The following is a 25,820-nucleotide window of genomic DNA, read 5'->3' on the forward strand; positions in this document are numbered from 1 at the left end:
AACACTAATATACTTGAAAACCTACTAAATTGGATGAAAATCACTCATCCATAGGAAGCCATTGTTACAGGTGACTTTAACATTGATTGGTCTGACTATAACAGTCAAAACCCCACCACCCATATTAACCTCCATGGTTTTACCCAAATTATCAATACTCCTACAAGAACAGACAAAACCTCTAAATGACAGTCAATCTTGGATTGGATACTAGTATCTGACCCCACTCAAGCCCATCTCTCAGGTTGTCTCCCTGACAGCCTTAGTTATCATCAAGCAACATACCTGATTAGGAATCGACCCCACCTAACTAAAGAACCCATGGTCAGGGTCATACGAAACAAAAAATACTTCAGAGCTCAAGCCTTAATAAATTCACTCAAATCCTGTATTTGGTCTCCACTAAAATGCTTAGCAGTAGATGAAGCTGTAGAATACTTCAGCTCCACCTTCCTAAACATCCTGAACTCCCATGCACTACCCAGAACCACCAGAATTAAAACCAACCACGTACCATTGCTATCAGAAGATACCAGATCCTTAATGAAAGAAAGAGACAAAGCCTGGTTGCAATTCCATAAACACCAAACCCCTACCCTAAAACTAAAGTACCATGAACTACATAATCAAGCCAAAAAATGCATAAAAATTAACAAAACTAGTTACTATAAAACTTTACAGGAAAAACACTCCAACAACCCCCAAAAATTTTGGGCCTCAATCGATAACCTACTACACCAAGAAAACCATCCACCCCTTCCCCACTACTACCAAACAGTCTACACAATACCCCCCCCCACTTTAACAAATACTTTACTGAAACTGTCCAAGCCCTAGCCAATACCCAAACGACTAGCACCCACCCAATATCAAAAATAACTCCCACCCTTTCCAATACAGAAAGCAATACACCTAGAACCAGTCAGTACTACAACTATCATCAAACTCCTCAAAAAACTGAAATCAACAACCCCAGCAGTAGACAAACTACCAGCAGAATTCCTACAGATTACCGCAGAGGTCATAGCCTATCCTGTGTCCATCCTCATTAACAGATCTATAACTGAATGCAAAGGACCCAATTCATGGAAAATATCTCATATAATACCATTACACAAAGGGGGACATTCCCTTAAACTTACAAACTATCGCCCCATTGCAATACTATCACCCCTAACAAAGATTTTAGATAGGGTAGTCCACTCACAACTAATAAAGTTCCTCCTTCACAACAACCTATTATCCCCATCCCAGCATGGATTCAGACCTTCCCACTGTACTACCACAGCATTACTATCCTTTTCAGACTCTGTTAATACCCACAGAAACAACAGCCTGTTCGTATCCTCCATATTCTTAGACTTATCAAAAGCCTTTGATATGGTGAACCATAGTTTACTCCTAGAAAAACTGGCCACTTTTAACATAAATTCTTCCACCTTATCCTGGTTCGGTAGCTACTTATCTAACTGACAAGAAGCTGTTCTTTGGGAAAACCACCTGTCACCCCTACTTCCAGTAACCATTGGTGTCCCACAAGGGTCCATTCTCGGCCCACTGCTATTCTCATTATTTATTAATGACATAGCATCATCCCTTCCCTCTGCCTCAATAGTCCAATACGCAGATGATACCACTATAATATGTTCATAGGTTCATAGGTTCATACTAGGCTATCTGCCCGAGGGCATTTACAAGCCTAGCCCATCGTTTTGTGGCATACGCCACCCCTTTAGTATGGGGAACTATACCCATTATTTTGCTGTGCCTCTGTCGAGCAGTGACACTGAGGTAATCCCTGGGGTATATCTGCGATCTCCCATCCATTGGTCAAGATTTCTCTTGAACAAGGCCAGCGAGGTGCTCTGCCTCACATGTACCGGGATTTTGTTCCACAGCATAGGGAGTCTTTGGGTGATGAATCTATCCCTCCAGCACGTCCTATTAATAGCCGTGTCGTGGTTTAAGTCTCCCGCCCTTGTGGCTCTGATGGTTCTAGATTTTTTGAGGTGAAGCATATTCATCAAATCTGGGTTTGACATGGCCTTGTATGTTAGGCAAAGGTCACCTCTGAGCAAGCGGTAAGCGACTGAATAGAGCTGGAGTTCTTTCAGTCGGGCAGCATAGGACAGATTTTTGAGACCCTTTATCCTTTTGGTGAGGAACTTTTGTGGCCTCTCCAGCTGCTGCAAGTGTCGGGTCAGATACATCCCGAATGGGGCATTGTACTCAATCATTGGTCTGATGAGTGATGAGTAAAGGGAGACTATGACCTCCCTTGATCTAGATGAGAATCCCTTCATGATAAGGTGGGCAATGTAGAAGGTCTTCCTAACTACTTTAGCTACATGGGTGTCGAATGACAGACTACTATCAACCTGGGTCCCCAGGTCCCTGATAACTTCTTCTGTGCTCAGTGGATTGCCACCTATTTGGTAGCTAGGGGTAACATTGTTTTTACCAAAGGGTATGACTATGCATTTTTTGGCATTTAACTTCAGGCCGTGGCTCTGGCACCAGTTATCCGTTTCTGTGAGACCCTTCTGAAGGATATCTGTGTCAGATGTGTTTTCTACTATGGCGCCCAGTTTGCAGTCATCTGCAAACTTTGTCAGCCATAACCCTCCTGTGTTTGCTTGTACTTCGGAAAAGTAGATGCCAAACAAGAGTGGTCCCAGGACTGAGCCCTGTGGGACACCACTTGTGACAGGCTTTGAGTCTGACATGGCGCCAGCAACTCTGACCCTGTGGGTTCTGTCACTCAGCCAGTTTGCAACCCATCTTGTGATGTATGGGTTAACATTTAAGCTGATGAGTTTTTCAATGATACCTCAGTGGGGTATTGTATCGAAGGCCTTAGCCAGATCGAGGTAGGCTGTATGGACTGCCTTTCCCTCGTCAATCGCTTTGGTGACTGTTTCGAAGAAGTCAACCAAGTTTAAAAGGCATGATCTGCCTTTGACAAAGCCAAACTGGGTTGGATCCAAAGTCTGCAAATTCCCTATGTCTTTATTTATGAGGTCCATTATGATCCTCTCCATGGCTTTGCAGATAAGGCTTGTCAAGCTAATGGGCCGGTAATTTCCAGGGTCGGTGGAGGCACCGCCTTTGTGAAGTGGGACCACAGTTGCAGTGCGCCACTCCCTGGGTACGTATCCAGAGGTAAGACTTTGATTAAACAGCTGTCCTAGCTGTGAGTTTAATTCCTCATTGAGTTCGTGGAGCACACAGCTGGGGACACCATCAGGTCCCATGGATGCTGTGTTTTTTGCTTTGGAGAGAGCAGTTCTCACTTGGGCGCTGGAGATGTTTGGGGGGCTGCAATCGTTTGGTATAGATATCTCTCCTTTTGGGGGGGAGGGGGGGAGAAGTTTGCACTGAAGCTGTCAGCCAGTATGCTGGCAATGTCTGTAGGATCAGTAATCTTCACATCATTTTGAACTAGTTCTGAGCAAATCTGGGAGTTTCCACCTAGGTTTCTAACATAGCTAAAGAAGGCCTTATGATTGTCTTTTGAGTCTTTAGCTATTTTTCTCTCGAAATTTGCTTTGGATGATTTTATGAGAGCTCTTAGTTTTTTACTTATAGTGATCAAGGGTGTCTTACCTTTTAAGGATTTTGCTCTATCTTGTAGTAGCTTCCTCCTTTTATTGTAGAGTTTGTTTATGGCTGGGGTCCACCAGACTGGACGCTTGCCTTTGGTACTAAGTCTTTGTTTTGTTTGGGATTGCCTTATCCATGCAGTCCTGCAGGTGCTGGTAGAAGGAAAGTGATTCAGCGGCTTGAGTACTGTTTTCCGCCGGCTCGGGGGCCTTAAAGGAGACCACACTAGTCTTTAGAAGTGTGAAGTCGGCTTTTGAGAAGTTCTTTACTGTGGTCTTTTTTATTTCAGGTGGGGGTGGGATGAGGACCTCCAGTGAGATTAGTTTGTGATCTGATCTCACCAGTGAGGGGTATACTTCCGGTGTTGAACATTGTGCTCCCATGTTCGTGATGATGAGATCAAGTATGTTATCTCCTCTTGTGGGGATGGTGACTAGTTGTTCCATGGCATTTGAGTTTATGAATTCCAGGAACTTTTGGGCTAGGGTGTTTGGGCTTGAGTAGTGTTCCCAGTCTATATTAGGGTAATTGAAGTCACCTAGTATGATGGTGTTTGGTGATACATTTATCCTCTAGTGTTTTCAGGAAGGCCATGTGAGGTTCCTGAGTTTGTGAGGGTGGCCTGTAACATGCTACAATTTGCAGAGCAGTCTTGCCTATGGTTAATTGCACCTGGATGGTCTCCGATGCATCGTGCGTTGCCACCAGTCTTGAGGTGTGGGTGTCCTTGATGAATATGGATATCCCCCCTCCTTTCTTGGTATTGTCCGGATTTTGGGGCCGGAACGCATGATATGAGGTAAAACCTGATAGCGCTGGGGTGCTCTCAGGAGCCTTGAACCAGGTTTCTGCCACAGCACAGACATCGATGTTCTCCATACTGAGAAGGGCCTCGAGTGCGTGCATTTTGAGATTTAGACTTCTGGCATTGAGCAGCATTACCCTTAGTTTTTTTCCTTTTTTGTGTTCTAGGGTGGTAGGTTTAGAATTTGAGCCTTGCCCACACCCTCGACAAACTTCAAATCATAACCCAAAACAGCTTTACCCTAGCCGAAGAATGGTTCTCCAAAATCAAACTACTGCTTAATCCAAAAAAAAATTAACTTATTCTTTTTAGTCCAAGCAGATCTCCTCTCATAAACAATAATTTTGCAATAATATCCAAAGACAATACTATTATCACTCCAACACTACACATTAAGCTCCTAGGAGTGGAAATTGACAATAAACTCAAATTCGACATCCATATTTCTCAAACAATCAAGAAAGTCAACAAAAAGATTGGACTCCTTTATATAAACCGCCACTACATGACCAGACACACAAAATCCATCATAGCTAGAACCCATCTGTTATCTATACTTCTTTATGCTTCCCCAATCTTTACCAACCTTCACCAAGCAGAGCTCTCTAAAATTGAACCATGCTACAACAAAATTGCCAAATTTGCTAATGAAGCCACTCATAGGTCCCATCACTGCCAGTCCCTTAGATAAATCAACTGGCTTGAGTTACCACAACTCCTCCTACTCAACCAACTTACCACTGTCCATAAGCTCTACTACCTTCCTATGAAAACTCCTGCCTTGCAACAATTAATTCAACCCTACACACCCTCCAGCAACCTAAGATCAACACACCGGAACCACATAAGTGTCAACCAAGCACAAAAATGAAGCTGGCAAATCACTCTTTGCATGCTGCATTGCAAAAACCTGAAACCTTCTACCCGATCACCTAACTTCAACATCCTCACCTTACCTCTTCAAAAAAAAACATCAAATCCCACTTTATGCAAAACTGGCTATGTTCATGTCTTCCCCCAGGATAGACCAAATCTACTCACTGCTGTTAATACTCTCCCAAATAATGAATACTGCCATGGTTCTCAACCTCTTAATAGTTTATTGACACAATGCTAGAAAGTAAAGTATTCTCTACTGTCATACCCCATTTGCTCATATTCTACCAGATACTCAAATGTAACTCATTTAAATCTATTGTTTGTAACTACAGTCAGCTGACATAGTATACTTTGTGCATGAATATCCTGTACCTTGTGAATGTTAACTAATGTAATGTAATACTTATGGAGCTTTTCTCCCCAGGCCTCCGCTAAAAATGGACCTGTGTCATAAAATAAAAATAAAATAAATAAATAATTATTTTTAGTAAATATTTGATTATTTGTGTAACCCAACTTCAGAATATCTCCCTAAATACTTCAGCCATAAATCATCAGGGTCTACTTTAGTAGTTTGCCCTCAAGTGTTTGGCAGTGCCCTGTATAGACACAGGACCTTGAGTTGACCTTTTTCCTGTAAAAGCACCCTTGAAATGTCACCAATAACTAGTTACACACACAGCAACTAGTTTATTGTGACAAACACTGCTCCAAGAGTTGTAAACCAGATACTCCTGACATTACTTTATAGTCTCACCTCAACCATCTAGTCAATAAAACAGGCCTCTTGCCATGGATATGAGCTTCCCCACTAATCTGTTACTAGTCTGGTGGATATGGGCATCCTGAGGCTATGTAGAAATTGCCTGTTGTGTACCGATAGCCAGTTAATACTCAAACAAACTGATAAGGTATGTGAGAGATGTGTTTACACAATGTTACTGGGGGCAAAGCTCTCACATAAAAGCACTCCTAATGTCAATCAGATTGTCAGCAGTACACACACTGCACCCACAACACAGAGTACAAAGCAGACATATAGACCACATGTGCTGAGGCACTTAAATGCAACCTTCCTAAACCCTAAAGATCTCCTAGATGAAGTACACATAACATATACCCTCAACAGCACAGAATGCACTCTTTCCGAACACCAACCACATCAACACATACAGCCACATCTCATGGAGCCTCTATTTTCAAGTCCGTAAGCCAGACCACCACACAGTCCAACACTGTGGTCATTGTAGACTTCATTGTGGGACACACTGATGTCCCTCTCACCAGGCTAAGAGAAAGTCATGGTCAGTTGCTCATCAGGGGCCAGTATCTGCCACATTAACCACACACTCAGATCATTGGGACCACATGTACCAGTATGATTTGGTCATAGTCCATTTAAGTGTAAATGACCTGAGATGCATTACCCTAGACTATATGAAGAGAGACATCATGGAGCTTTTGGAATGTGCATCCCAGGCTGGTATGAGCCTAGCACTGAGCCGTATTATACCTTCTGCAAAGATGATGCCACAATACAAACAAAAGCTGACTGACTTTAATAATTGACTTTGTTTCTGGTGTAATTCTAAGGGGGTGCAATATTTGTAGCATGGAAGGAGATGGTCAACAGACTATGCTGCTTTGACAGGGGTGGTCTACGCATCTCACTGCTAGGCTTTTTAATATTAGCTAAAACACTGTGCTCCTCCATAGTTCCTTTTTTGGGCAATGCCAGACTGAAAGTACTTCAGGCATAGCAAATCAAAACCAAGGAAATATAAAGGTGTTACTGCTCAATGCTACAAGTCTAAATAAGAAACTCAACTCCCTACAACCTCTCCTCACCCTACAGAATGCTGACATTTGTGCAGTCACTGAAACATGGTTTAAAGCCATGAAAAGCACACTGGAAGTGCAAGGCTATAATGCCTTCCACACACTCAAACCACCTACTACACAGACAGGGACTAATGGTGGAGGTGTTTCAATTTACATCATCAATAAATATACCTCAAGGCCTAACAAACAGGGTGAGGCACTTCAGCTTCACTATGTTCAAATCACCATAGGCAAAAACCCATACCACTTCCTTGCAAACTATAGGTCCCACTCTATGACCCAGGAAACCCCTAACATATACTTAAGCATACTGGAAATACTCACCATCCAACCCAAAATAATATTCATGGGTGACTTTAATTACCCCACTATTAACTGGGACACACCACCAAATTTGCAGGCACAGAGATTCCTGGATTTTGTAAACACAGACTTGCTAGATCAGATGGCCAATATGCTGACCAGCAACGCAAACATACTTGATCTGGTCCTTACTAACATGGGAGAGTGCTGCACACCCAATGTAATGTCATTCTAGTAAGGCCAGACCACAAAATGATTTCCTTTGAAGTAAAAGTGAAACCTGGAACCCCAGTTAACTGGAATGTACAGAAACTACTATAAGGCTAACTTCTTACTATTTAGTGAAAACCTGGCAAAATTTCAAGCCCATTACAAAAAAAAAAAAAAAAAAATCCTCTGACAATTTCTCTGACACAGACATATTCTTTATTTGAGAACCACAAAGTTAAGCGCTTTCGTCAGCCTAGTCAGATGGCTTCATCAGAACAAAGTAAATACTACATACAGCCATTTATACTGATGAAAAACAATCACATGATACAATTAAAAAGTTAAAGTGCCAAGTGCATGAAAACATATAAAAATGTAGCAATATGTGTAAATATAAAGAAACTGTTAGTAAAACACATTTATATTAACTATAATTTATAATGCAATTAATCATAGACAACAACTTGAAGGGAAACTAATGGATGGAATGTATAAAGAAGTAATATAATATACCAACGTTACAGGGAAAAACAATAGCATGTAAAAAATAAAGCAAAAACTACCACATTGTTAAAGTCGCTTTCTTACAAGACATGACGTGATAGTTTTTGCTTTGCTTTATTTTTTACTTGTATCTTTTCCCTGTAACCTTGATATATTACTTCTTTATACATTCCATCCATTAGTTTCCCTTCGAGTTGTTGTCTATGATTAAGTATATTATAAGTTATAGTTAATATAAATGTGTTTTACTAACAGTTTCTTTATATATTTCTACATTTTTATATGTTTTTATGCACGTGGCACTTTAACTTTTTAATTGTATCATGTGATTGTTTTTCAGCAGTATAAATGGCTGTTTGTAGTTTTTACTTTGTTCTGATGAAGTCAGATGACTAGGCTGATGAAAGCGCTTAACTTTGTGGTTCTCAAATAAAGAATTTGTTCGTGTCAGAGAAGTTGTCTGAGGATTTTGTTTTTTTTTTTTTTTTTTTTTTTTTTGCATTAAAATTTCAAGCCCCCCATAAACCCTAACAGCACTGCTGCCTTTGCAGAACTATTCAATGAAACACAATTCAAGCATGTTAGTAGCTGCATTGAGGCAGCTGTACTCAGCAGTAGAAAGTACAGAACTAACTCAAAAAAGCCACCATGGTGGAATCAAAACATCAATAGACTTTATAACAGAAAGAAGAAAATCCTGGCAAAAATTTGAAGGTGTAGCACCCAGCAGGGTAAAAGGACTCTCATCAAACTAAACAAACAGACAACTAAGAGGAAAAATGAAGTCTAGAAAAGCCAAATTTGAGGCGAATAACAACTCAATGCGTTCTTTAGCTATGTCCACAACCTCAATGGCAATACACAGTTGTGCTCAGAGCTCATTGTTAATGGAGACACCTATACTGAGATAAAAGATATAGCAAACTGACTAACAGACAAATTTAGCTCTAACTTTACCCCTCTCTCCCCCTCAACCTTTCTTTAGAAAATACCATCAAATATAACTCTCCTTACTATCACCATGGAACAGGTCATCAAGTCTGTGTCTAAGGCCAAGAACACTGCATCAATGGGCCTAGGTAGCACCCCAGGATGCCTTACAAATGGCATGAATCATGACCCATCAGCCCCTCTGGAATTGCTATTTAACTGTAGCCTCCAAACAGACTTTGTCCCTAGTAAATGGAGAACAGTGGCAGTTATCCCTCTGCCCAAAGATGGGCCCATCTACAGAGCCTGGAAACTATAGACCCATAAGTCTCACTAGTCTCGCATGCAAAGCCATGGAAAGAATTACCATGGAAATGATCAGTAATGATATAGGAATCTTCCAAACACTGAACCCAACCCAATTTGATTCATGCCTACTCAACTTGGTGAACTTTGTTGAGAAGGTCATCAGAGCAATGGAGGAGGACAAAATGGTTCATGCTACCTACGTTGATCTGGTTAAGGAATTTGACACAATACCCTTCTTGAGCATTGTTGACAAACTCAAGAGCTTAGGTATAAACACTTACGTGATGCAGTGGATAACCAGCTGGCCCACAGACTGGACTCAGGAAGTTAGAATTTGGGAATCCACCTATACAAAAAGGCTAATCACAAGTGGAGTTCCTTAGATATCAGTCCTGGGACTTCTCCTTTTTGGCATTTACTTCTGTGAAGTCAAGGCCAATGTCAGGTGCCTCTGGCTGACCAAATTTGCAGATGATTGCAAATTAGGAACAGTTACAGATTCGTCCGTGGACACTGATGTTTTCCAGAAAGGGCTGACACAGACAAATAACTTGTGTCAGAGCCATTGACTAAAACTAAATGCCAAGAAATGCATAATAGTATTCTTCGGGAAGACCCTAGTAACTGTTGTATTGACAACATACCCATAAGAGTCACTCTAATAGTCAGGGATCTGGAAATATACATAAACAGTGAACTAGTCTTTGACCGTCACATGTTTACAGTAATGAGGAAATCATTCTTTGTTGTGCAAAGTATAAACAAAGGTATGGCATCTAGGTGCTGTAGGAAGTCATTGTTTCACTGGATTCAGCATTCATCATACCTGTCATTGAGTACAGTGCCCCTTTGATGTGTACCTAACTAGGCATATCCAGCAAATGGAACATCCACAGAGGTTCTTCTCTAAAAGAATATAGGGCATAAGTAGTATGTTCTATGCAGATCAACTGAAAGACCTATGCTTGTATTTTTTCTCCTGCAGACTGTTGAAGGGAGATCTATGCCTGGCATACAAGACATTGTCAGACTCCACTCTGATGGACTTCCTGCATCTCTGCAAGACAAACAGCACCAGAACTACCCATCCTAAAGACTTAAACCTTGAGTGTGATATAAATAAAACCTGCCGAAGAGATAGGTATGTATCCCAGAGACTACTCCTTCTCTGGAACAGACTCTCCCTCCATGTGAAGCAGAGTTCCTCCCTTCCTCAGTTCAAGTGTAACTTGCACAATCAGATGGGGAACAGAAAATTCACCCCTGGTTTGGCACCCATGTCTTTAATGGACACAGGGCAATGGTTCATCTCCCATGAATCTGATTGTTAATTTTTCATCTCCCAAGCTCCTGCTTACACTTATCAAGGGTACCAGAACTTTTCAGAGATTTGGGATCCATAGCTAGGCTTAAAAAGGCCCCAGTGGTCATTAGTATAGTACACACCTATGAACAAGATTTTCCTTCTTCAATGGGAAGGTCATTGACAAAGAGGAAGAATTGTGGGGGATCCAAGTACTGATCCTTGTGTGACCCCTGTACTGAGTAGTTTTCTAGCTTATTGAGAAGACAATTTTGATTAACAGTTTCACAAGACATAAACATATCTACAAACAGGCCTGCAGTTATGTGTCCTTCATTCAGCTTGCAATAAACAGTATCAGTAGTTGTTAAAAGGAATTTAAAAGTTCCAAAAGTATTTCAGATGCCATGCTGTACATGACTCAGCAAACCATAGTTGTTAATATATTTTAAAAGCTGATTATACATCTGTTTTCGATCATTATAGTAATAGGACAGACATTAGAGATGGACCTATAAAACTTCATTTCCTTGGGTGAACAGACATTAGGCAGTGGAATAAGCCATACGTGTTTAAAAGCAGAAGGGACAGATGCAATAGTTAGGGAGATTTACCTGTGACCTGTCAACGATCTTTTTTCAGCTCACTGTTTACTGAAAATTTAATTTTGAAAATGGTAAGCTAAAAACCTTTAAGAAACAGGAGCTCCCACATAGCTGTATCGCAACACCCCTTGAAATTATATATACCAACTTCGTGGTCACACCACAGTGGGGAAAAAAGGGTAAAATCCCTGCAAAGTGTACTGCTGGCTTGCAGATTGCAACACAATCTTCACACAAAAGCCAGTATCCAAAAACACAGCAATGACTCATAGGATATCCATTGGGGGGAGGTTGAATATATGGGAATGAGGTTTAATGGTCTTTTCAGCAGCAGTCTTTAAAAATGTAGATATAGTTTGGAGAAGCTGACACCAGAATTGTTCAGTTTTTGCAGTTTTACCTTTGTTGAACTATCCAGAATCATCAGAGAGGCAACTGAGGGAGAGGAAAATACATTTGATTGGCTAGTGAACTGATCTGCTTCACAGGCTGGAGATGTGATGGACATCTGATTGCCTGATGATAGAGGTCAGATAAATGGAGGCAGCATTGTTCTCATTAGGAGCTTGCTGTAGCAAATGTTTCAGAAGGCATGTATGTTTCTGCTGTATGTGTTGCCACAAGACATGGAGAAGCTATGCAGGTAGGAAGGTGATGGAGCTGTAAAACTAGAGATGTTCTGCATTCCTCACCATGACCTGAAAACATAAACCAACACTCAAGTAGACACCTAATAACTGGCAGGATTCCGAATGTCTTTTACTGTGTGGGAGGTGTTTATGACTTGATGATAGGTGCGCATAATAGTATTTGGCATGAGGTGGTGTAGCCTTTTATTGTCTTAGTGAACAGATCCAAGCTTAAAATGACTACATAATCCTTTATGAAATGACTATTCATTTATTATTTACATCCAAAAAATGGTTTCTACATGAAAAGTTAACACAGAAGTCAAATGTTATTATAATGTCTATGGCAGTGCAGTCAGCAAGGTCTTTGCCTCTCTGTTCTACTGATCTGCAGTCTGCCTGGAGGCTGTACCACTGAGGTAAAAAAGATACAAATACACCTCTGTTAACATTTTGTTTTACCAGATAACTGCAAAGTTTCCATTCTGTTGGCTGACTAGACAGCTTTTTTCAAAATTTCATAAATGTCATCAATGTTGTGTAGTGTCAGATAATGTTATATGAAGTAAAGGGGTGCAGGGGGGACTATGCCCTCTGCCTGCCTACCATTTCACCCAAGGCTGATAAGGTTTACTTTTCTCCATTTTAATGAAGCAGTCTGTTGATCTAGCTGGTGTCACCTTACTGCATCCATTTTCCAAGTTTTAACTGGCTAGCTTTCATTTGTTAACCTCCCTTCAGAGCTGAAGAAAAGCTGCAAAATATTAAATCCACTTTCATGATTATTTCTTTGCTCTGTTCCTGTCCTTTTCCCCTCACAGAGTTTATTCAGCCACTTGATCCTTGCCTATTGACTAATTTGTTTATGCTCAAACTATCTGCATTGTGTCTGGTTTTAATAGGATGTTTTATGCTAGTCACTTTTATCCATTCATAACTGTATTCTTTCTCCATTTACCTGCTTAATCCATATCAGGATCACAGGAGTCAGCAGTCACTGGGCACAAGGAAGAGAAACTAACCCTGGATAGGATGCAAGTTGAACTCAAAAGACAGACAAACACATGCACACACACCTACTGACAATTTGGCATCTAAATAAATAAAAGAAGTGACACTGCTAGGCGTAGACTACAGCAGGAAAACATTAATGAGTATGCACTTTCATCATACCTGCCAAATGTTTTGCCTAAAAAAGTGGAAGTGATGGTACAAAAAGGGATTAATGGTTGAGAAACACAGAAAATTACCAAATGAACCTGAAAAATGACAGGTACAACAGATGAGAATAAAGCTAATGGGCACAGACTTGTGAAGCAATAATACTGATTGACCTATGGCTGTGTTCCCCAAAGGTATGTAGGTAATCTTGACTTCATATGTCGTGCTAGAACCTATAATATCCTCATGGAAAATGTTTGATTTATCCTCATCTCAGTGAAACACGGATTCCTGCTGAATGTTTGAAGCATAGAACTTTGAATGGAACCGTGAATGTTTGTTAACTTCAAAAATGAGAATTTTTAGCATTTTTGCATGGTGCATAGCCCCCTGGCACCACAAATGTAGAGACTTTGCCCCTGTACTCCAGTGTCTACATTTGATATCTGCGTAATTACTTCACCAAACAAAAAAATAAAAGGAAAAAAAATCTTGATTTTTTTTTTTCAGTCAATAACTCTAGTAGTCTCTACCTTTCTGGAAAGTTCCCCAACAACCTGAAGTTATCCTACTTTAACCTGCTTCAGGGCAATCAAGACCAAGCTGAGGCTGGGGTAAGTTTGAGAGCAAGTGACTGGATCCTGACACAGGATCTTTTTGATGATAGCTGGTATAACAGATCTTGTGGCTGATTTCTTGGGCCAGTAGCTGGAGAAAGTTGTTATAACAGCTGGTGGTGCCTTTCACCAAAAAGATCTGTTTGATTCTAGTAAGATCATTGTAGAGTTAAGCTGTAATAACAGGCATTGGGGTTATTTAGACATTTCCTTTTGGTTATACCTGTGAAAATGGCTGTTGAGGCTTATTTTTGGGCTTTTCAGTTTTCTGATCTTATTTTGGTAGTCCATTAATTTAAAAAGATAGCTGCGATTACAGCTAATTGAAAATTCTAGGCTAATAGTCAGTGTTTTACAGTGCATCAGATTAAAATCTTGAATCTTAAGCTTTAAAAATCCTTAGCTATGTACAGGAAAAAAGGATTCTTACTGTCTTGAATTCCAACAAAATAAACGTTATTGGCATGGTAAGTGTTTTTGTTGTTTAAGTACGGGTGTTTAGATGATGTGTTTTTTTTTATCCCTTTCTACAAAAAAAAAAAAAAAAGTTGCCAAAATGCAATGTTTCGCCAATTTCATCATCTTCTCTGCGTGATGGCAGGATGAGTCTTTCTGAAAGCTGTCTACTTGGTCTTAATTGTTAAGAGCTGTTCATTTTAAAGGAGTCTGCACCTGCAGTCAGACTGAAGCCCTTATATGCACAATGCATTGAGAAATGGCACTCAGGAATGGAAGCCAGAAAATCCCAGCAGCTGCATCACAGTGCCTTATGTTGCCAAGGTTATGCCTGACCCAAAACAGTCATTGCCAGCTGCACGGTTGTGTAATGAGGAGTGAATATTCTTCTGAGATTATATTTGGAAGAACATTTGTTCATAGGTAGCCATTAAATGTACTGGCAAATAGAACATCAAGAGTCAAGAGTACATGCCAGTAGTCTGTTAATCAAAATAAAAGGTATACCTGCTACTGTTTCCCCTCTGTTCCATCAGTTCAGCTCTACGGTAGTAACTGAAAGCTTCATAGCCAGTAGATTAGGAAATCAGGTGGATGGCATGCTAGTCTGGTCTCTATTATATTGAGCAACCAAGTTTATTTAAGCAACCTCTAAGAATCCAAAAGAAAAAAAAATACACAACAAATTGGAGCTTGTAAATTGTGTTGTCAGTTTATTTTTAGTTCATTGTTGAGATTAGAAAGGAAGCACAGCTACACTTCCTACACTTTATTATGTTATAGGGCTGTAAGCAGGTAATTTAGTCTGTTTGTAGAATTACATTGCTGGTTTATCAGCTCCCCTTGTGTTTTCTAATAGCTTGCAGTCATCTGTTTGGTATTTTTACATTCTTTCAGTGTATGTTGTGACAATATGGCATGTTAGATACCGTTGCAGAGTCATTTGTATTAAAGTGCATGCCTAGTTAACAAACAGGTAATTAAATAAATTCTGATTCCATTCCTAGAATGAGCTGATCGTCTAGCAGCATTGATGGGAACCTTCATTCCTGTGTTCAGAACCTGGTGCACTGCTGCATTCCCTCATCCGCCCCTGTACTGATCTTGCTGATTGATTACTCACCATCTCAGCAATAAGTCATTCATTCATTCATTGCCCCATCTGTTTGCTTTCTTGATTGCTTTTTCTTATTATTTATGTGGGCAATGGCTACAGTAATGTATTATATATTCTCATTGCTAAATGTTGATTACTGTCTGTCTGTGTGTGTGTGTGTGTGTGTGTGTGTGTGTGTGTGTGCGTGTGAGGGGGTTGGTTCTTTATATGTTTCCCTTGACTGAGCAGTGTTTGTGATAATTTTAAGTATGGCATCTTCATTTGTCACTGTTAATACATGGTATGGCAAACAGAAATTAATTAACTGTATAGTGACTGGTTTTATTGAAGACCTTGCACATGCCTTTAATATAAAATATTACATGTTAAGTTGTAAACTGAAAATGGCTTCACTCTTCTTACCGTTTAACTTATAGAATATCACTATTATATTGTTTGCCAGTACCGATGGTGATGTTTACATCTACTTTTTTATTTGATATTAAAGACTGAGTGAAAGTTTTGTTCTAAAGAATATATAAAAAGGACTCTTGGAGGAAAGGCAATTTTTCATGAAATCATATTATTAGAAAATGAAGTCAAGTTATATTCAAATACTTCTCTGGTTATATTTAAAACATTACATGTAAATTGCTATAAATTTTAAGAAGTAAAATGGGTGACAAGGCATTTAGCTGTGGTATGAATTGCAGTATTCATTTTCAAATTGATTTCAGAGGATCAGGTTGTGCAACTAAATGACCTGAAACCTCACAGGAAAAGAGCAGGCAATATTATGGCAACGTAAATTACTGAAAAATACAGTTCTATAATAGACTCATTTTATCTGATTTTGTCAGAAGCAATTTAGATAGGAGTGTGTCATTTAGTAATAATTTAATATTTAATAACTGTGCAGATAAGCTGCTGGTTAATGGAAGAGTCTGAGGCAGGAAAATACAGACGTGAAATGTGACTTTTATAAGTAAGGGCCTTTAAACTCCTGAACTTTCTCCTTTGTGCAGTCAGTCATATAGAGGCAAATTGTAAATTTATTCTTGGTTTATAATGTCATTTGTCATAGCTGGCCCACCACAGTATTGTTTGTGCATTTAATCATTCATTCATTCATCTTCACTGACTGGAAAGTTTCAACTTAGTGAAGCCCATTTCTATTAGAAGCACGAGGAGAAAAATCTCCAAAGTCATTAGTCATTACACAAAAAGCCATCCCGTGTTTTATATGTGTGTGTGTGTGTGTGTGTGCGTGTGTAGGTACAGTAGGTGTGCGTGTGTGTCTATATATATATATATATATATATATATATATATATATATATATATATATAGACACACACACACACACACACACACACACATATTTGTCATATATATGGACCTGATCAGAAAGGACATTGGGAACCTCCAAACGCTGGACCTATCTCAATTTGGATTCATCATGAATTTGGTGGATTTTTTTTAAAAGGTGTCCAAAGCAATGGATGAAGGCAAAATGGTACACACCACATACCTAAATCTGCCCAAAGGTTTTGAAATAATTCCCCAGTCCGACATAGTAGAAAAAAACAAACTGGGAATAACCCCCTATGTCACCTGCTGGATCACCAGCTGTCTTAGAGATACGATGCAGGAAATCAAAATAGGGAAAGTTGCCTTCACAAAGAAACTATTCAGCAGTGGAGTCCCCCCAGGGTTCTGTGCTGGGAACCCTCACTGCCCCTCCTCCAAGAGTCGTTTTTATGTGTTATCTATAGAAAATAACTTTGGCTCAGTCTTCCAACCCCTACTTACTAATATCAAACAAAGAAGTACAGGTAAGTATCATCATTAGTAAAAGCCAATACCAAAAGGATCTGGCTGACCAAGTTGGCAGATGACTGCAAACTAGGAGCAGTCATTGAATACCAAAATGACTTAGCCATCCTGTAGGAAGGTTTGTCCCAAGTAAAAAAAAAAAAAAAAGCATTATTGTATCTTTTGGGAATTCACCTACCCCAGGGAACTACCACATTGACAATAGGACCCAGTTGTTCAGGATTTGGGAACTTATGTCAGCAGTGACCCAACTTTCAAACAAGATCTGTCTGTTGTCCTAAGAAAGGCCTTCTGTATTGCACAGCTTATAAACAAAGGATTGTGTCTAGATCTAGGGATTGTGTCTAGATCTAGGGATGTCATTATCCTCTGTCACTTACCCCTTATTAGGCCAGTCATTGAATATAATTCCCCTTTGCCATGTAGCTGTTCAGACACATATAGCAACTGGAATGCCCACAAGGAAACCTTACTTAAAGGATGCAGGGCTTAAACAACATGTCCTATATTGACCAAGTCAAAGCACTGTCACTATAGTACTATTCTATAGACTGCAAAAAGGTGACCTATGCCTGACATGTAAGGCATCCTCTGACCCAGTAAAGATGGATTTACTGTACATCAGTAAGCCAAATGGAATCAGAAATACTCCGTCTAGGGATCTAATCCTCTTCTGCAACATCAGCAGAACAGTTTAGAGGGACAGGTGTATCTCGCATAGGATTCTGCTGCTCTGGAATAGGGTCACCACCCACATTAAACAATAGTCATCTGTGTCAATATTTAAGCACAACTTGGATCTATAGATGGGAAACAGAACATATAGCCCAGGACTGCCTGCTGAACTACTAATGGGCAAAGGCAACTCCTAAATGCTTTATCCCATACACGGGTTCCCTCAAATTATCAATGGTATGATCCCAGTTAATCTCATTAGGGTAGTATATAATTATTGACCATGGGATGGGTAAGTCCAGTATCTAACCAAATGGGACAGGTTAATTCAAGTACAAAAAGGGAAATTGGCTACGCTTAGAATGGCCCACAAGGTCACTTAGTTTGTATGGAGTGTCATTTATGATAGAATGTGAGAAAATGTTTTTTAGCAAATGGAACTGCACTGAATTTAATAGCATTTAACCCAAAAGCATTGTTAGTACACTGGGTTGTCAAAGTGAAACCCTTGCTGAAGTAACTGTGTTTTGAAAGATGATCTGATAATTGCTTGCAGTCATCAGCAAATATAGATGACCAGAATCCTGGAATTTTCACCTGAATACTATAGAAATAGATGAGGGAATGGTGAGGGCTGAGCACTGTGCCTTGCAAGACACTGTAGTAAATTTTTTCATTCAGAGGAATATCTTTAGTTTTCATTGCATGGGTTCTGTCAGTCAGTCAGCCATTTAGCTGTTCAGTGGATACCAGAAAATTTTACATTGCCTTGTATAACCCATATAAAAGATTGTATAACCCATATAAAAGATTGTATCAAGGGCTTTGGTAAGGTAAAGATAGATGGTATGAATGGAGTGACAATTGTCCATGGTTTTAGTGACCTTTTTTGAGAAGTCTGCAAGGTAAAGGAGACACAAATCTGCTATTGGCAAGACAAATTGGTTGGGGTCAAAGGCAGGAGTATTCCTTTGTCTCTGATTAATGAACAATATGATGCAATTTCTAGCTCACAAATATGACAGGTAAGACTAACAAGCCTGTAATTGCCTGGATTTGCAGTAGGACTGCTGTGTGTATCGGGATCATGGGGCAGTTGCCACAGACACAAGTATGTAAGCTATGGTGAGACTGAGAATAAAAAGCTTAAGAGGAGACTTAACCAGGATATATTTATTGCTAATAAATAGGAAACCTGACTGGGTGCAGTAAACATGGAGCTAAATTTATATGTTAGAATATACTGTGCAAGTGCAATAAGGTTGGAGCTAAATTTATATGGTAGGATAATGACTCTTTTCTTGGGATCTGAATGAGTAGTTGTATTATAGACAAGCTCAGAGCATATTTATGTATTACTTTCTAGCTTCCTGACATATTTTGAAGAAGGATTTATAATTACTTTTGGTGGAAATGTCTACCCTTAGTTTATACCCAGTTTTGAATTTCCTCTTGGTATAGTTAATATTTTAGTGCTTTTTTGAGATGGGTGATGGAGATTTATTGTATGGATTGTTTGGTTAAACATTTTATTAATACCAGTATTCTACCATGAAGGATTGTTCTTAAATTTACCACTATATGTGAAGTGAATAGGATTGAATCTCTTAGTTTAGTTATTTAGATGAGGTGTAAGTGACACATTCGATGATGGGGTCAGCGGGTGGAAAGTTACTTTGGAATTCATTTAGTAATTTCTAAGTTGTAAAAGGCTTGCTTTTGACAAATCACTAAATACAGTGGTGTTTGCTGTGAAAGTGCTGCCCATTTTACAGGCAAAGATGATGGATGTTTGGTCAGATTTAACTAGGGAAGTGGAAACGCACTTCATAGTGCAAGAAGGAGCTATTTTTGTGAGAACAGCATCAAGGATATTAGAGCATCTAATAGGAAGATTGATAATTTATTCGAGAGATTTCTATTGATGAAGTTTAGGGAAAACTGGAAATCTTTGTTGTTGATGGCATAAGTTTTCTGAAACCGTAAGAAGATGATCTAGAGTTTGATTTATTCAGAATAACGTGGACCTCCAAAATTCTGTTCAAGGATCAAAATGGATTTACCATATGGTAATGGAGTTGTGATAAAGAGAGATTTTCCCCCAAAGTTACCAGTGAGTCTGAAGGCATAATAGGAGCTGAACTCGACTACAGGCAGCATGCTCTCGCCACAGTAAAGCCATTTCTCTGTAATTAAACAAATGTGGATGTGCTCAAAGATTAGGAAGGCCATAGGTTTGGGTATCTTTTTGTCTCAAATCCTTGTGTTAAGTAGAACTAACTTCATATAGTCAGAAGTAGAATTTACTAGACTGGAACAGCTGAGAGATGACGACCACCTACAAACTGTAGTATGGGAGCAGTAGAAGCTTTAGTCAGAAAGCGAAAGCCGTGCTGAGAGAGGCATAGAAGCCATCCCCGGTTATGCAGGAAGACCGATTGGGCATCTCTTCACTTGCTAATGCATGATGGATCCCCTAGAATGACAGCAACATCTAAGCCAATTGTTAAAGCCATTTTTTTTTTTTAATCTTTGAATTGAAACAGCATTCTTTGTGATGGCAGGTTACTATTTAACCAATGTTTTCCCAACTGTGAATACATACATAACCTCTGCCATGTCTTTCTGCAAACCCCACTTGGTAAAGCATCTAAGATAATTCATCCCCCCCAAACATAAATTACCACCAGGTTGTACTCGTATTTACCAGGATGAGAAGACCTAAGAGCCCTCATTATAGCATGGATGCTAGCTCTGGAAAGACAGCTTGCCATCACCCTATTCTTGTTCAGCCTTGTGAGGGTAGAATCTGTGTGTCTTTCTTTGAAACCACACATGACCACGTGTGTATTGTGGTACAACCTAGATGCTGAGTTTTCTTAGTGTGCTGCTTGGGAGGCCAGGGTAGAGGTTTCGTAACCATCTAAGCATATGAGACGGGGGTGCTGTTGGTCTACGCTGTGTAAGTGTTTTTAACAAACGAGGACTATGGTGAGATTCTTGCCTCAAGTTTGAGTTAAGTGTTTGCATGTCTCACAGACTGTGTCATTGATGAATAAGAGTAGTTGGTTATTGGTAAGCAAGAGACAGTTGTTAATCTGCCTCAAGGGGTGAGGAGCAAGCAGGCTGGGATACAGAAGCTGTAAGAGCAGTCTGTCATCCCATACTGAGCCGTGAGGGTGAAAAAAAGGTATTTATTGGGATGGATGTGGTTTGCAGGAAGACATATGTAGACTGTTCCAAACAACCATTTAGGGTAGCTTTATCCTAGTTTACTTTCCTCTAAAGATTTCCACTGTAGGAAGTAAACACTATATATTACAGGCATCGATGATAGCTGCCTTTTCTGAATGTTTGTGTAAGCTTTTGTGCTTGTATATTTCCGTAATCTTGAAGAATAATTCATTATTCTTACCCTACAGCTATAACTAGAGTTCAGACACTGTGAGTAGGCCTGGCTTTTAATAGCCATTCCAAACAAAGATGGATAATCTTATTATGGAGACTGCCATCATTAATATTATATTTATACAATTATATTTATACAAATATAATATTTGATATTTGGAATCCATATGTATCCATATGTATTTGGCAGTTAAGGTCACTGGCTGGTAGGCTTCAGGTGTTTGTTTAAGATTGGTCATAGGTTTGGATGCACGTCTTCTGAAATGAGGGATGGTGTTTTCTGAAATGAGAGTACTGGCTATCTTCAACAGGAAGTGGACAGAATGTCAACAACATGTAAGTTCCAATAAGAAGTAGTTTTGTTGAATTTGAAATCACTGGAAGACAAATAATTCAATCATTCATTAGATCTTTTCTGATGTATGCTGCTAGACTCCTGCTGATAGAATCATAGAATATTGGGAAATAACTACAAGGCAGCATAACCATATATATATATATATATATATATATATATATATATATATATATATATATATACGTAGACTATTCATTATATCGTCACCACCCAACAGTGACACATAGTACATCGAAAAACAAAACACATTTCCTTTTCCAATGTACTGTCCATAACCCTAGCACACATTCAGCTCAAATTTGTCTGAATATTCATAGTTTTATAGAATGGGCTTTTGTAAAGTAAGCTGCACAGTAAGGTCGGGGGCAGGGTTGGAGTTACAGTTAGGGTTAGCAGGTATTACTAGAGTAGGCAGGGGGCGTCTTATTGATGTCAGAAGTGTTTCTTTTACATTTTGTCCTTTCTCCAAACACTGGGGCATTTTACTGTTCTCTAGTTGAGACTCCATTTTCTTTGCCAGCTGACGATTCCTTGACATCATACCTCATTAACTGAAGGTGTGTGAGGGTGACAGTCAAATCACTCATGTTGACAGTCATGACAAAATATTTTTTCTTTAGTTCTTCAGTAGTTATTTGAACTTTGTCAATTCTGTTTTCAGCAGGTGTAGTCTTTTTTGCCTCCTCTGTGTTTTTCTTCTTCAGTGAAATCTTCTTCTTATTGGTCTGTGTAACCTAAGAATCCATTCTTTGTCAAAATGGTCATTTCTATTAAGTAGTCAGTCATTAAAGATAAACATGCTAAATTTGTTACATTCAGAGCTAACCTTCTCCTACAGGTTCTCTTTTTCCAGCTACTAGGATAGAAATTTCTTCCACTGCTTCTTCTTTTCCTCCAGACATGGTGGTGTCTTCTGTAATTGGACCCTCTCTCCCAGCATTGCATGTTGTTATCTCTTTCCAGTCTGTAGGTTTCCAGCTTTTCCAAAATCAGTTTTCTGAAGCTTGCCAAGGACATCTCAGAGCTTTAATATATGAAGCAGTTTTGGGGGGGGGGGGGTGTACAGGCTTGTCTTTTGTCCTCAGTACTGGGGCCATTTTGTGTTCCAACATTGTTTCCTTAGGCAGCTATGAAGGGTCCTCCAGCACAGATATTGGGTCCTGCTCTTATCCATCATGTGTTGGACAGACTGGCTGCTGGTCTTTTGACTACTAAGTGCCTTTTTTTTCATCTGATTCAGAGGTTTCTTAGGAATTTCCAAGGGAAAAGACCCGAAGGTTTCATTACATTGATCCACCTATGAATCAGTGTATGTCTTTCTAGAAAGGTCTGCTGCTCCCTGCCTTCTGCATAGTTAGAAGCTGGAGATGGAAGAAAAAGTTACAAGGAATCATGAGTAGCAGGAAACACAAGACTATTCTGGAAAAGTTTTATCCATCAAGCATAGCATGCATGGAACACTTGAGTCCTAAAGAATTCTCCAAGCTGGTCTAGCCTTACTGTAAGCAGATAACATTCATTTATCCCCAGCTAGCCATCTTACTAAGTCATCAGTGTATTGGTCCAGGTCCTTACCACTGCTTAAAATAGCTTTCAGACTTAAAATCTCTTACACCTTCTGCACTATAATCTACTCTGAGGAAAACCAAACACCATCACATGAAGTTTTGGGACCAGTGAATAGATACTGACGTTTGGGAATTGTGTGTAGATGTAGTGGACAGGCTGACCCATAACTTCATAGGGTACCAATAATATCCAGCCAAATGTTACCCTATTTCCTTAACATGCCCTCTGCAGGCAGTAACACTTAAGTGACCAAGGGGTAATGTAACATATGGGAAAATTATCTTCTTAACTAGTGTTACCGTTTAATCAATGATTTGCTTTTTTCCAAATAATTCTCTAAATATTGTAACATTCTGTTTGTATTTAACCATATCAAATCAACTTGTAGACTTTAAAATATTTATGGTTGGTTGATCTTTTCCAATAACACTAAAATCAGTGTAATTTATCCACGTTGCATACACTGGATTTTGGAAACATTTGCGTTAATGTGGCACTATTCTATCATTTTCTAAAAGAAAGTCAGCTCTCTGCATTTTGATACGTTTAAAGAAGGGATACATATTAGCAATTCAGCAGCAAATAAGTTTATACTCCCTTAGTTTTCTACTCTTGTCTGATTTCCCATTTAGACATCAGAGATGTAATGTTGCTGTCAAAAGGCTCCATAATTAATGCAGAGAGCAAGGTGTCAGTGTCCATGGCATGCACCACAACCCAGGTAATTTTAGATGGTGTATTTTGTAAACTTATTGCATCAAAAGCACCTCTATAGACCTTGGCCAAACATTTTATGAAAACTTCTGAGAAGCCATACAACCTTAGAACATAAAGATCCAATGCGGTTGGTTGAAGGCATTTTCAGCATTGTAGTCTACAATTAAGTGGGGAATCCTTTCCTGAAGAGCGATTTACAGTGAACCCAGCATCCTCAATATATAATCCCGTGGTGTTCATTGGGTTAGAAAAACAGCTTGTGTAAGCTTCGGCACTAGCAGTTTGAGCAGCTGTACCCACAAGGCCATACAATATTTAGAATGTGCGTTTACGATGGAGATAGATATCAGCGTGTAGTGCAAGGATCATCTTTTTTTTTTTTGCCAGGCAGGAGAAGCATCTAAATTATAGTCAGTTCCCAGGAGGAGATAGAAAACAAAATGGGATTTAGGAGTATATAAGGTGAAATTTTCCAACAATGTCATTAAATCCTTAACAAGAAAGAATTTCCACCATTCCCCAGGCAAATCATCTGTCTGGGCTACTTTATATGGCTTTAATCTCCTAAAACAGCTTTTCATCTCCTTCAGTGAGAATGGTGAGACAAACTTTCTGCTTGGTTGTTGGGTAGCCTTGGGTGGGAAGTATTCATTAGGTACTTCTGAATAATACTTCCGTCCAATTGAGCAACTAATATATGTAATGTTCCTTCCACAGGGAAGGTAGTATTATCTGATTGATATTTTGTGATGTTTCTGAAATACCCCTTTGCAGTAGCTTTAAATGTTGAGGGATATTGGCATGTAAAACATGGTTAAAGTGTTTTGAAACAGTAAAAACTTACCTTTTGCAACTCAACACATGGTTCTTACAGCACCTTCTTTTTGTTTGTACCCCACTTGTTTAACATGTCCTTTAAAATTAATAATTTTCCTTATCTGACGTTTGTGACCTGTGATATCAGTGTAGAGATGCTTGAAGATGCATTGCTTGACTTTAGTAGACAAATCTCTATATGCGATGCCTCTGTTAAACACTGATGATACACCCCATGCTAAGCCAATGCTGGTAGAACATTTGGGTCATGGTTTAATACAACATTTATAAAGGTCAAATGAAATAAATGGCTGCACCAGAGACAGCTCAACACAGCTTGACCAAATTAAAAGGTCAGATCAGCACAAAGTCAGCCGTAGCAACCACAGAAAGGGTGGTACATTGAAATAAAACCGAGTAAAAACTTTATTAACAAATGTATAACACAAGGAGAGAACAAATAAGATGTATAAAATCCTAGAGTTCGGAGATCAGTGCTTTCAGCATAATGTCTTCTTCAGATCTTTCAGGAGCATAGAAAACTGCTTGCATTTAAATAGTTCAAGAACTTCCTTGATTCTGAAAGAAGCAATATAGCTGAAGTTTTTCTCCTTAGTTTCCTCCATTTTAATAGGGGTTTTAAAGGAGCCATTCCATTCATTCCCTGTAACTTGTCAGCTTGTAATTCTGCAATCCACCTTACTTCAATTATTTCAGTTCTGTTGACTAGGTCACCACCTCTCAGGCTCTCCATTATAATTTCCAGTGTCATGAAGTGGAATTTGTGACCAGGATGAGCAGAAATATGTTGGCTTAAGGCATTAGTTTTATTATGAAGCCTTATATCACTTTAGTGATGATTGTCAGGAGAATGTGTGCACAGGACACAGGTTTTAATATATTACTATGGGCAAAATTTCCATTACGTTAACCTGCCAAACATCAGAGATATTTGTGTGAGAAAGCAACTGTTTATGCTTGTCACCACATCAAAATTCAGTTGTCGTGTGTGTGTGTGTGTGTGTGTGTGTGTGTGTGTGTGTGTGTGTGTGTGTGTGTGTGTGTGTGTGTGTGCATGTGCATGAAGCAAGAAGAAATACACTATGAGAGTTTATTGGATTTTAACTAGGCATGTCTGCTGAGTTTGTGTTTCTTTCGTAAGCAGTGACCCTGGAACAAATACACAAAA

The 25,820-nt window shown here is 39.3% G+C and overlaps 1 protein-coding gene across 2 annotated transcripts in view; it reads left to right on the forward strand.

Moving 5' to 3' along the window:
- Positions 1-25,820, forward strand: part of SLC39A11 (solute carrier family 39 member 11) — a 4,193,139-nt gene that overhangs the window by 1,187,476 nt on the left and 2,979,843 nt on the right. The gene's annotated exons all lie outside the window — the stretch shown is intronic.

Source organism: Protopterus annectens, chromosome 10.part0 (genome assembly GCF_019279795.1).
Source record: "Protopterus annectens isolate FY-2018-M chromosome 10.part0, PAN1.0, whole genome shotgun sequence".
NCBI classification, from domain to species: Eukaryota; Metazoa; Chordata; order Ceratodontiformes; family Protopteridae; genus Protopterus; species Protopterus annectens.